We start from the raw sequence: 14,237 nt of genomic DNA, 5'->3' as shown, positions 1-14,237 counted from the left end.
GGATATTTTATGACACTCAAATTATACTGTCTACTAGGGTGATACTGCCTACTAGGCATAGTTTGTTAACTAATTTTCTAGTCACGTATGAAGAGAATGACTTACCTGGTAATTTATTTAATCAGCTAATCAGAGGTGGTCCTCCACCAGAAATGTGAATGTTTAAAGGAAAGATTGAAATGATCATAAATCCTTAGAACTATATTTTTTACAGAGATAAAAAATTATGATTATATGAATATTCCCAAAGATAGCAATTAAGTTGTAAAAATCATATTGAAAATGCTGATCTTCAAACAAGTACTTAACCCTTACATATTTTGGTTTCCATGGCTGTAGTGGCAGAACTTGTATCCCATTGTTGCATTGATGATGTCATCCATGACATGTAACAGGCATTGAAAGAGTTGTCCTTATGGGCTTAGTGTCTATTCAGCTCAGTGTGGAGAAAAAATGTTTCTTTAGGAAACTGTGCTTATTTTCTTTCCTCTCACAATTGGATGTTAAAACCAAGTTTTACAATTCAGCGAAGAATGACTTATTTCTCAAAGTCTAGATTCAGAATACTTCATCTTCAACTGTGTTTATACAAAGTGTTTCCTTTGTGTCATCTGAAATTCACACTGGAAGAGAATTAAATACTGTCAACCAAGATGGAGAAAATGAGTGTATGTTTGGAACAATGACATTTTTGCAATCAGTGGAAAGACACCAGTACTTATACCATGTTCAACTCAAGCAGAAATGTTCAGAGGAAGTTGGTATCATTAAGGGACTAACAGAAATGAGAAAATTGGATATAGTGTGGAAAAGAAATCTAGGCGAAATGGCAATGCTGCAGACAATCCAACTTTTAAGATAGTCTCCAGGTTATGAAAATATGAGGCTGTCTTTGGAGATGATCTCAGATTCTGTAACTAGAAGAGACTTTTCATATTACCTGCAAAACAACTGCAGTGATAGGAAAATGAAATTGATTTTAAATATGTGTGATACAGACTCTATTCGTTGGTATGAAAGTTCAGGAAGGTATCTTGGAAAGCTGCCTTCACGTTCATCTCTCTGCTTTACTTAAACACTACTATTTTTAAAAGTAGGCCTGATAGTGTCTCTGGGATACAGTTAACAGAGAAATTGCTATAGAAAACATATAACTATGATAATGTTGAAAGTGTCTGTGTAATACCTTCCAATGTTAAAATGAAAAGCTGAAGTTATGCTTTCTAGGAAGTTTCATAGAAAATCTTTTCATACTTTTGTCAGCAGCAAAATGATCGACTAAGAGCAGGTACAAAGGCTAATTATTTTAATTTATTTCCTTCGAGATTTTGAGTGCCTTTAAAAATTAAACATTTGCTGATTTTTTAAAAATCTGTTAATTTTCATGTTATGTGAAGTACTTTCTAATTCCTTATATAATTTATTGTCTATTTCCTAATTTTTATAACTTTGTTAATATTATTATGGATGGTCATTGGATTTTTTTCCTTTTAAAATGATTATAACTTCTTTTCATAAATGCATAGCATTTGACACTTCCTGTTTCAGTGAAGTTGGTATTAGAAAACATAAAATATTAGTGTACAGCCATACAACCCTGAACACACCCAATCTTGTCTGATCTCAGAAGCTAAGCAGGGTCGGGTCTGGTTAGTACTTGGAGGGGAGAAAACAAAAAAATCAGATGTATTTTTATAATTTAATTTAAATAATTACTACAGTTTATTTGATAAGATTTCAACTTGATCTTGTTTAGTTATTTTCCCCTCCCCTCTCAGTTAACAGATAACTATGGCAGTGCTTCATATAATCGAGGATGGCCTTTATTATTTAAACTTGCTGACATTTGCTATTTTGGAAAAAAGTGACCTTTCCTAATGGCATTCTATATTATTGGGGCTGGAGAATTGCATTTATGCAACACATTGACCTGGCTTCTTCTCATTTACTTCTCTGCCAAAATTCTATGAACTGAGGAGTTGGTTTATTTTCATCAGCTGTTATTTCTGCAGGGACTCTTATGAAAACCACTTGAATCACATACTTGGTTCTTAAAAATTAGCATAACTTATACTTTTATTCAAAGCTAAAAATCAGTCTTCTTTAAAAAAAACTAAAAATATGCCACTTTCTTTCTTAAGGTAGGTTTAGTAGGTTCATACATTTTGGTATAAGGTCTGAAACTCTAAACCACAATGGTCACCTAAATAGCAAGTGGAAGAACAAGGATTTGCTCTCACCTCTGTCTTTCACAAAGTTCTGAGGTCCTAATTATGAGAAAAACTTCATCTGAAGAAGTGTGTAATGGAGTTGTTTCTGCTTTTTTAAAACAAGTTCTTCAACCATTCATTCACAAATTAATTTTTCCTTAGAAAACTCAAGCCATTTTAGATATTAGCTAATTACTGACTTTTGAGCATGCAAGATTTATCATCTTCAATGATGATGCTTTCCTTAAGCCTCTGCCCATTCACATTGTTTTCTTTTAATATTTAAGCATTGACTTCTTAGTGTAGAAGCAATTAATGAATGCATTATCTATGAAAATAACAGAAGTTACATGCTTCTTTTATTTGCTTCTCTAAGGCCAGGAATGGTAATGAAGCTCCTGCTAATATTATAACTCTGAGTTACTGCGTTGTACTCTCTCTAGCTCTCCTGACTCACTGGCCACATCTTTGTACGTAATTTCTTTATCAACTGTGACCATATTCTTTCTTTCTTGAGAATCTTACAGACAAACACAAGCATGCGCGCACACACACACACCAAGCACAAATACATCCTCCACATGTCCATAATAGACACACATGTTTGTATGTTAGACTTAGCTTTGCAAATGATCATAGCTATGATTTGAATGTGTGTATGCCCCTCAAATTCATATGTTGAAAACTAAGACCCAATGTAATAGTAATAGAAGGGTGCACCCTCCAGTTGAGTTTACACAGAAGCAGGATCACTAGGCCAGAAGATCTAGCAAGTGTTGTTTACCCGGCTACCAGTGGTAGGAGCTCATGGGGTCACCTGCCCTGCTGTCTGACTGTATCCCAGAACAACAGGAGGCTGTGTCCTCCAGTCAAATTCACATGGAATCAGGTTAAGAAAGTTTTGTTAACAATCCTAGTTTGTTAAGTATTTGAATTATGAAAGAGTGTATGGTATTGTCAAATGCTTTTTATGCATCTCTTAAAATGATCATGGTTATCCCCCTTTATTCTGTTAATATGCTGCATTTCATTGATTGAGTTTCACTTGCTCTTTTATAGAATTAACCAGTGAAGCCATCATCTGATAGGCTTTTTCTTGTGAGAAGTTTTTTTAATACTATTATTAGCTCAATCTTTTATTTATTTATTTATTTATTTATTTTTCTAGACTTTAAGTTCTAGGGTACATGTGCAAAACGTGCAGGTTTGTTACATATGTATACTTGTGCCATGTTGGTGTGCTGCACCCATCAACTCGTCAGCACTCATGAACTCGTCATTTACGTCAGGTATAACTCCTAGTGCCACCCCTCCCCCACTCCCCCTCCTTGTAATAGACCCCGGTGTGTGATGTTCCCCTTCCCGAGTCCAAGCGATCTCATTGTTCAATTCCCACCTACAAGTGAGAACATGCGGTGTTTGGTTTTCTATTCTTGCGATAGCTTGCTAAGAATGATGGTTTCCAGCAGCATCTATGTCCCTACAAAGGACACGAACTCATCCATTTTAATGGCTGCATAGTATTCCATGGTATATATGTGCCACATTTTCTTAATCCAATCTGTCACTGATGGACATTTGGGTTGATTCCAAGTCTTCGCTATTGTGAATAGGGCCGCAATGAACATACGTGTGCATGTGTCTTTATAGCAGCATGATTTATAATCCTTTGGGTATATACCCAGTAATGGGATGGCTGGGTCATATGGTACTTCTAGTTCTAGATCCTTGAGGAATCATCACACTGTTTTCCACAATGGATGAACTAGTTTACAGTCCCACCAACAGTGTAAAATTGTTCCTATTTCTCCACATCCTCTCCTGCACCTATTGTTTCCTGATTTTTTAATGATTGCCATTCTAACTGGTGTGAGATGGTATCTCATTGTGGTTTTGATTTGCATTTCTCTGATGGCCAGTGATGATGAGCATTTTTTTCATGAGTCTGTTGGCTGTGTGCATGTCTTGTTTTGAGAAGTGTCTGTTCATATCCTTTGCCCACTTTTTGATGGGGTTGTTTGTTTTTATCTTGTAAATTTGTTTGAGTTCTTTGTATGTTCTGGATATTAGCCCTTTGTCAGATGAGTAGATTGCAAAAATTTTCTCCCATTCTGTAGGTTGCCTGTACACTCTGATGGTAGTTTCTTTTGCTGTGCAGAAGCTCTTTAGTTTAATTAGATCCCATTTGTCAATTTTGGCTTTTGTTGCCATTGCTTTTGGTGTTTTAGACATGAAGTCCTTGCCCATGCTTATGTCCTGAATGGTTTTATCTAGATTTTCTTCTAGGGTTTTTATGGTATTAGGTCTAAGATTTAAGTCTCTAATCCATCTTGAATTAATTTTCGTATAAGGAGTAAGGAAAGGATCCAGTTTCAGCTTTCTACTTATGGCTAGCCAATTTTCCCAGCACCATTTATTAAATAGGGAATCCTTTCCCCATTTCTTGTTTCTCTCAGGTTTGTCAAAGATCAGATGGCTGTAGATGTGTGGTATTATTTCTGAGGACTCTGTTCTGTTCCATTGGTCTATATCTCTGTTTTGGTGTCAGTACAACGCTGTTTTGGTTACTGTAGCCTTGTAGTATAGTTTGAAGTCAGGTAGCGTGATCCCTCCAGCTTTGCTCTTTTGACTTAGGATTGCCTTGGCTATGTGGGCTCTTTTTTGATTCTATATGAACTTTAAAGCAGTTTTTCCCAATTCTGTGAAGAAAGTCAGTGGTAGCTTGATGGGGATGGCATTGAATCTATAAATAACCTTGGGCAGTATGGCCATTTTCACAATATTGATTCTTCCTCTCCATGAGTATGGTATGTTCTTCCATTTGTTTGTGTCCTCTTTTATTTCACTGAGCAGTGGTTTGTAGTTCTCCTTGAAGAGGTCCTTCACATTCCTTGTAAGTTGGATGCCTAGGTATTTTATTCTCTTTGAAGCAATTGTGAATGGAAATTCATTCATGATTTGGCTCTCTGTTGGTCTGTCACTGGTGTATAAGAATGCTTGTGATTTTTGCACATTAATTTTGTATCCTGAGACTTTGCTGAAGTTTCTTATCAGCTTCAGGAGATTTTGGGCAGAGATGATGGGGTTTTCTAAATATACAATGATGTCATCTGCAAACAGGGACAATTTGACTTCTTCTTTTCCTAACTGAATAGCCTTTATTTCCTTCTCTTGCCTGATTGTCCTAGGCAGAACTTCCAACACTGAGTTGAATAGGAGTGGTGAAAGAGGGAATCCCTGTCTTGTGCCAGTTTTCAAAGGGAATGCTTCCAGTTTTTGCCCATACAGTATGATATCGGCAGTGGGTTTGTCATAAATAGCTCTTATTATTTTGAGATACTTTCCATCAATACTGAATTTATTGAGAGTTTTTAGCATGAAGGGCTGTTGAATTTTGTCAAAGGCCTTTTCTGCATGTATTGAGATAATCATGTGGTTTCTGTCTTTGGTTCTGTTTATGTACTGGATTATGTTTATTGATTTGTGTATGTTGAAGCAGCCTCCCATCCTAGGGATGAAGCCCAGTTGATCATGGTGGATAAGCTTTTTGATGTGCTGTTGGATTTGGTTTGCCGAATTTTTGGTTTGAGGAATTTGCATCGATATTCTTCAGGGATATTGGTCTAAAATTCTTTTTTTTGTTGTGTCTCTGCCAGGATTTGGTATCAAGATGATGTTGGCCCCATAAAATGAATTAGGGAGGATTCCCTCTTTTTCTATTGATTGGAATAGTTTCAGAAAGAATGGTACCAGATCCTCCTTGTACCTCTGGCAGAAGTCAGCTATGAATCCATCTGGTCCTGGACGTTTTTTGGTTGGTAGGTTGTTAACTATTGCCTCAATTTCAGAGCCTGCTATTGGTCTATTCAGAGAGTCAATTTCTTCCTGGTTTAGTCTTGGGAGAGTGTAAGTGTCCAGGAAATTATGCATTTCTTCTAGATTTTCTAGTTTTTTTTGCGTAGAGGTGTTTATAGTATTCTCTGATGGTAGTTTGTATTTCTGTGGGGTCGGTGGTGATATCCCCTTTATCGTTTTTTATTGCATCTATTTGATTCTTCTCTCTTTTCTTCTTTGTTAGTCTTGATAGCGGTCTATCAATTTTGTTGATCTCATCAAAAAACCAACTCCTGGATTCATTGATTTTTTTGGAGGGTTTTTTTTTTGTCTCTCTCTCTCCCCTTCAATTCTGCTCTGATCTTAGTTATTTCTTGCCTTCTGCTAGCTTTCGAATGTGTTTGCTCTTGCTTCTCTAGTTCTTTAATTTTGGTGTTAGAGTGTCAATTTTAGATCTTTCCTGCTCTCTCTTGTGGGCATTTAGTGCTATAAATTTCCGCCTACACACTGCTTTAAATGTGTCCCAGAGATTCTGGTATATTGTATCTTTGTTCTCATTGGTTTCAAAGAACATCTTTATTTCTGTCTTTATTTTGTTATGTACCCAATAGTCATTCAGGAGCAGGTTGTTCAGTTTCCATGTAGTTGAGTCATCTTAATTGAGTTTCTTAGTCCTGAGTTCTAGTTTGACTGCACTGTGGTCTGAGAGACAGTTTGTTATAATTTCCGTTCTTGTACATTTGCTGAGGAGTGCTTTACTTCCAATTATGTGGTCAATTTTTGAATAAGTGTGAAGTGGTGCTGAGAAGAATGTATACTCTATTGATTTCGGGTGGAGAGTTCTGTAGATGTCTATTAGGTCCACTTGGTGCACAGTTGAGTGCAATTCCTGGATATCCTTGTTAACTTTCTGTCTCGTTGATCTGTCTAATGTTGACAGTGGGGTGTTGAAGTCTCCCATTATTATTGTATGGGAGTCTAAGTGTCTTTGTAAGTCTCTGAGGACTTGCTTTATGAATCTGGGTGCTCCTGTATTGGGTGCATATAGGTTTAGGATAGTTAGCTCTTCCTGTTGAATTGATCCCTTTACCATTATGTAATGGCCTTCTTTTTCTCTTTTGACCTTTGATGGTTTAAAGTTTGTTTTATCAGAGACCAGGATGGAAACTCCTGCTTTTTTTGTTCTCCATTTGCTTGGTAGATCTTCCTCCATCCCTTTATTCTGAGCCTATGTGTGTCTCTGCATGTGAGATGGGTCTCCTGAATACAGCAAACTGATGAATCTTGACTCTTTATCCCATTTTCCAGTCTGTGCCTTTTAATTGGATGATTTAGTCCATTTACATTTAAGGTTAGTACTGTATGTGTGAACTTGATCCTGTCATTGCGATATTAACTGGATATTTTGCTCTTAGTTGATGCAGTTTCTTCCTAGCCTCGATGGTCTTTACATTTTGGCATGTTTTTGCAATGGCTGGTACCGGTTGTTCCTTTCCATGTTTAGTGCTTCCTTCAGGGTCTCTTGTAGGACAGGCCTGGTGGTGACAATATCTCTAAGCATTTGCTTGTCTCTAAAGGATTTTATTTCTCCTTCACTTATGAAACTTAGTTTGGCTGGATATGAAATTCTGGGTTGAAAATTCGTTTCTTTAAGAATATTGAATATTGGCCCCCACTCTGTTTTGGTTTGTAGAGTTTCTGCCGAGAGATCCGCTGTTAGTCTGATGAGCTTCCCTTTGTGGGTAACCCGACCTTTCTCTCTGGCTGCCCTTAAGATTTTTTCCTTCATTTCAACTTTGGTGAATCTGGCAATTATGTGTCTTGAAGTTGCTCTTCTCGAGGAGTGTCTTTGTGGCGTTCTCTGTATTTCCTGAATTTGAATGTTGGCCTGCCTTATTAGGTTGGGGAAGTTCTCCTGCATGATATCCTGAAGAGTGTTTTCCAACTTGGCTCCATTTTCCCCCTCACTTTCAGGCACCCCAATCAGACATAGATTTGGTCTTTTCACATAATCTCATACTTCTTGAAGACTTTGTTCATTTCTTTTTCCTCTTTTTTCTTTAGACTTCTCTTCTCACTTCATTTCATTCATTTGATCCTCAATCGCTGATACTCTTTCTTCCAGTTGATCAAGTCAGTTACTGAAGCTTGTTCATTTGTCACGTATTTCTCATGTCGTGGTTTTCATCTCTTTTGTTTCGTTTATAGCCTTCTCTGCATTAATTATTCTGGTTATCAGTTCTTCCACTCTTTTTTCAAGATTTTTAGTTTCTTTGCACTGGGTACATCATTCCTCCTTTAGCTCTGAGAAGTTTGATGGACTGGAGCCTTCTTTTCTCATCTCGTCAAAGTCATTCTCCGTCCAGCTTTGATCCGTTGCTGGCGATGAGCTGCGTTCCTTTGCAGGGGGAGATGCGCTCTTATTTTTTGAATTTCCAGCTTTTCTGCCCTGCTTTTTCCCCATCTTTGTGGTTTTATCTGCCTTTGGTCTTTGATGATGGTGATGTACTGATGGGGTTTTGGTGTGGGTGTCCTCTCTGTTTATTAGTTTTCCTTCTAACAGTCAGGACCCTCAGCTGTAGGTCTGTTGGAGATTGCTTGAGGTCCACTCCAGACCCTGTTTGCCTGGGTATCAGCAGCAGAGGCTGCAGAAGATAGAATATTGCTGAACAGCATGTGATCCTGTCTGATTCTTGCTCTGGATGCTTCCTCTCAGGGGTGTACTCCACCGTGTGAGGTGTGGGGTATCAGTCTGCCCCTAGTGGGGGATGTCTCCCAGTTAGGCTACTCAGGGGTCAGGGACCCACTTGAGCAGGCAGTCTGTCCGTTCTCGGATTTCAACCTCCGTGTTGGGAGATCCACTGCTCTCTTCAAAGCTGTCAGACAGAGTTGTTTGCGTCTGCAGAGGTTTCTGCTGCTTTTTGTTGTTGTTGTTGTTGTTGTTGTTGTTTAGCTGTGCCCTGTCCCCAGAGGTGAAGTCTACAGAGACAGGCAGGCCTCCTTGAGCTGCTGTGAGCTCCACCCAGTTCGAGCTTCCCAGCGGCTTTGTTTACCTACTTAAGCCTCAGCAATGGTGGGCACTCCTCCCCCAGCCTCGTTGCTGCCTTGCCGTTAGATTGCAGACTGCTGTGCTAGCAAGGAGGGAGGCTCCGTGGGTGTGGGACCCTCCCGTCCAGGAGTAGGACATAATCTCCTGATGTGCTGTTTGCTAAGACCCGTGGTAAAGCACAGTACTAAGGTGGGAATTACCCGATTTTCCAGGTTTTGTGTGTCTCAGTTCCCCTGGCTAGGAAAAGGGATTCACTTCCCCCTTATGCTTCCCAGGTGAGAGGATGCCTCACCCTGCTTCAGCTCTCACTGGTTGGGCTGCACCAGCTGACCAGCAGAGATTGTCTGGCACTCCCCAGTGAGATGAACCCGGTACCTCAGTTGAAACTGCAGAAATAACCCATCTTCTGTGTCATTCGCAATGGGAGCTAGAGACTGGAGCTCTTCCTACTCGACCATCTTGCTCCAGGAAGAGCTCAATCTTTTACTTGTCATAGATTCATTAGGTTTTCTATTTCTTTTGGGTCAGTTTTGTAGTGTGTGCCTTTCTAGGAATGTGTCCATTTAGTAAGTCAACTAAGTTTCTGTTATTTAGTGAATCAGCTCTGTGATCTAGTATGTCAACTAGCCTTTTGGTCTATAATTGTTTATAATATTCATTGATCATACATTATCAATTTTAGTAATTTTTCTTCCCATATTTTCATCAATCTAGCTGAAAGTATATTAATTTTGTGGCTATTTTCAATTAAACAGCTGTTGGTTTTGTTAATTTTGTATTCTTGCTTTCCTTATTTGTACTCAAATTTTAATTTATTTCTTTCTATTTCATTTGGGTTTAGCTTGCTCTTTTTTCTAGTCTTCTAAGGGATACAATTAAGTTATTCATTCAAACTGTTTCTTCTCCTTAAATATAGACATTGAAAATTACAGATTTTCTTCTGAGCAGAACGTTAATTGCATCTCATTAGTTTTTGTATGACGTGTCTTCATTTTTATGAAAGTGGTAAAGATCTACATTTGACACCCTATTATCACAATAAAAGAACTAGAGAAGCAAGAGGAAACAAATTCAAAAGCTAGCAGAAGACAAGAGATAACCAATATCAGAGCAGAATTGAAGGAGGTAGAGGCATGAAAAACCCTTCAAGAAATCAGTGAATCCAGGAGCTTGCTGTTTGAAAAGATTGATGAAATAGATAGACTGCTAGCCAGACTCATAAAGAGGAAAAAAGAGGAGAATCAAATAGACACAATAAAAAATGAAAAAGGGGTGATCACCACTGATCTGACAAAAATACAAACTACCATCAGAGAATACTATAACACCTCTATGCAATTAAACTAGAAAAACTAGAAGAAATGGCTAAATTCCTGGACACATACACCCTCTCAAGACTAAACCAGGAAGAAGTCAAATCCCTCAATAGACCAATAACAAGTTCTGAAATTGAGGAAGTAATTGATAACCTACCAACCAAAAAAGTCCAGGACCAGACAGATTCACAGCCAAATTCTACCAGTGGTACAAAGAGGGGCTGGTACCATTGTTTTCTGAAACTATTCCAAACAATAGAGAAAGAAGGACTCCTCCCTAACTCATTTTATGAGGCCAACATCATCCTGATAACAACACCTTGTGTTTTCTAGTTTTCTTTCTGATTTCTTCTTTAAAATGTTGGCTACTTAAAAGTGTAATTTTTCAGTGTCACATATTTGTGTATTTCTTAATCTTTCTTTTGTTATTTGTTTCTAGTTTTATTCTGCTGTGGTCAGAGAACTGACTTTGTATAATTTCAATCCTCCAAAATGTGTTGAGTTGTGTTTTAAGGCCTAATATATCATTATCCTGGAGAATGTTTTATGTGCACTTGAGAAGAACATGTAACCTTTTGTGATTGGGTTGGTTGGTCTATGAATTTCTGTTATGTCTTATTGTTTTTTCATATTTGTTGTGTCCTCTATTTCCATTTTGCACTTTCGTGTACTTGTTTAATCTATTATCATAAGTGGGATATCAAAGTATTCATCCATTATTAGAGAACTGTATATTTGTCCCTTCAATTCTGTCATTGTTTTTCTTTATATGTTTTGGAGCTCTCTTCCTAGGTGTCTTGGGTTTAGATTGTTTTTCTTATTTTAATTTCTTAAGGACAAAGTTAGATTACTGATGTGAGACCTTCCTGTTTAGATATAGACATATAAAGCTACACATTTTCTTGGAGCATTTCTTTCCTTGCAGCCAAAAAGATTTTATAAGTTGTATTTTCATTTTTATTTATCTCAAAGTATTTTCTAATTTTCCTTGTAATTTCTTTATTCCCCCATTGAATTTTAAGAGTTGTCTTTAATTTCTACATATTTTTAGATTTCTCATTTTTTAAATCAATTTGTAGTTTCATTCCATTATAATTGGACAATTTACTTTGCATTAGTTCAGTAATTTTATTTTTTTGAGGCTTGTTTTATTACCTAGGACAGGATCTATCCTGGAGAATGTCCCATACCACTTCAGAAGAATGTGTAGTCTGCTGTTGTTGGTTAAAGTGTTCTATACGTGTCTGTCTGGTTTAGTTGACTTAGAGTGTTGTTCACGACTACTATTTTCTTTTTTGCTATGGTTTCAATGATTGTTTCCTTCAAAATTCATGTGGAAATTTAATTGTAATTGTGACAATACTGAGAGGTGGAACCTTTAGAGGTGCTTAGGTCATAAGGGCTCTACCCTCATGAATGTACTAATGTCATTATCACAGGAATGGGTTTGTTATTGCAGAAGTGGGCTTGCCTCCATCTTCCTCTTTCTCTTGCTCTGTCTTTCCCTTCTGCCTTCTCCCATGATGTGATGCAGCACAAAAGTCATAGCCAGATGCCAGTGTCTCAGTCTTTGATGCCCCAGGCTCCAGAATTGTGAGCCAATAAATTTCTGTTTATTGTAAACTACCTATCCTATGATATTTTGTTACAGCAGTGCTAAATAGACTGAGACAAAAAATAATGCCAGAGAATGCAGTGTTGCTATATCAAATACCTGAATATGTGGAAGTAGCTTTGGGACTGGGTAATGGGTAGAGAAAGGAACAGTTTTGAAATGAATGCTGGAATAAGCCTGTATTACTATGAATGGAGCATTAAGGGCAACTCTGGTTAAAACTCAGAAGAAGAGAATAGCTGTAGAAAAATCTGAATCTTCCTAGAAATTTCTCAAGTGGTTGTGATCAGAATGTTTGTAGAAATATAGATGATAATAATTATTTTGATAAGGTCTCAGATGATAGTGAGGATTATCTCATTGAAAACTTCAGTAAAGGCTATATTTGTTAGAAAGTGCCAAAGAATTTTTCTGAACTGTGTACAGGCCTGAGGGCTCTCAAGAAAGCAGAATGAGAAACAGCTCCCAAAATCCAAATACCTCCCACCAGACCCCAGCTCCAACATTGGGGATTACAATTCAACACAAGATTTGGATGGAGACACAGATCCAGGCCAAAAAAAAAAAAAAAAAAAAAAAAAAAAAAAAAAAAAAAATCAATGAACTGTAACATCTGGTAGAATAATTTTCTAAGCAAAATATTGAAGGAGCTGTATGGTTTATTTTAACTGCATATAGTCAAATGAAAGAAGAGAAAAACTAAAGAATCAATTTATAATTAGAATGGGAAAAATAACATAAAGATTTGGAAAATGTTCAGTCTGGTCACGTAGTGATTGAAAAGGTATATTTAGGAGAGCAAACAAAAGTGGTGCCAAGCAACTCCTTGTTAAAAAGAGTAGTAGGAATAGAAGGAAGACAGGTGTTATTCATCAAGACAATAGGGGAATGACCCTGAAAACATTTTAGAGATCTTCAAGGCAAGCTAGTACTTTAAAGGTAAGGTTTCAAGAGAAGCACACATTGGGATGTCAGGATTTACTGCTCTGTACTGCCACAAGACTCTACTCCCTGTATTCTGGTGAAGTACCCCTTGGCCTCCCCAACCATGGTTCAAGCGGGCCTTGCTGCCACTCTGGCCACCCCTCCAGCCACCACTCTGTAATGCACAGTTCATAAACCTTAGCATTGTCTATGTGGTTTTCATTATGCAGGCAAGCATAGTGTACAAGCTGTGGAGGCATAGCTGCCTTTATCTAGATTTCAAATAAAGATGAAGAGGTCTATGATAGGGGTGAAACCACCATTAAGAGTCCCCACTAGAGAAATGTCTAGTGGGGTTGTGAGGAGTTAGAAAATCCAGAACTATAAGCCTATCAGTGATCACATTGGCCTGGGAGAGCTGCAGGCACAAGCCTCCAAGTTACAAAAGCTGTTGTGTAAGCTGAGTCCAGCAAGACCACAGGGTTGGGACTGCCTTGGGAATGGGAATTCAACTCTTGCCCCAGTGTGTCCAGGAGGTAGGACATAAAGTCAATGGAGATTATCGTCAAGACTTAGGATATAGTGTTGTTTGCTTTTTTGGGATTTTATACTTACTTGGAACAAGTTATTCCTTTTCTCTTGCCTATTTCTTTTGGAATGGAAATATCTATTTTACGCCTGTGCCATCACTGTATTTTAAAATTAGGTAACTCACTTGATTTAACAGACACAGCTGGAGAGGAATTCGCCTCAGGATATATTTTGCCTTCAGTTTTACTCATATATAATTTAGATGACACTCTGGACTTAGGACTTTTGAGCTGGTGCTGGAAAAAGTTAAAAATCTGGGGGCTATTGAGATAAAATAAATGAATTTCGTATGTGAGAAAGACATGAGTTTTTGGTGCTGAGAGCAGAATGCTATGGTTTGAACGTTTGTTTCCTCCAAAACTCATGTTGAAATTTAATTGCCATTGTAACAATATTTAAAAATGAGACCTTAATAGATGTTTGGGTCATGAGAGCTTCCCACTAATAAATGAACTAATTTCATTATTGTAGGAGTGGCTTTCTTCTTGTGAGAGTGGGTTTGCCTCCTTTTGCTCTCATTTTCACTCTCTCCTTTGCCTTTCTGACATGTTATAATGCAGCAAGAAGACCCTGACTAGATGGGGGCACCTTGATCGTGAACTTCCCACTCTCCAGAACCATGAGAAATAAATTTGTTATTATTAAAAATCACTCAGTCTGTGACATCCTGTCATAGCAGTACAAAATCAACTAAGAAA

This window comes from Macaca fascicularis, chromosome X (genome assembly GCF_037993035.2).
Source record: "Macaca fascicularis isolate 582-1 chromosome X, T2T-MFA8v1.1".
Classification (NCBI taxonomy): domain Eukaryota; kingdom Metazoa; phylum Chordata; class Mammalia; order Primates; family Cercopithecidae; genus Macaca; species Macaca fascicularis.
The sequence above is the reverse complement of the archived record's forward strand: the minus strand, read 5'-3'. Positions refer to the sequence as shown.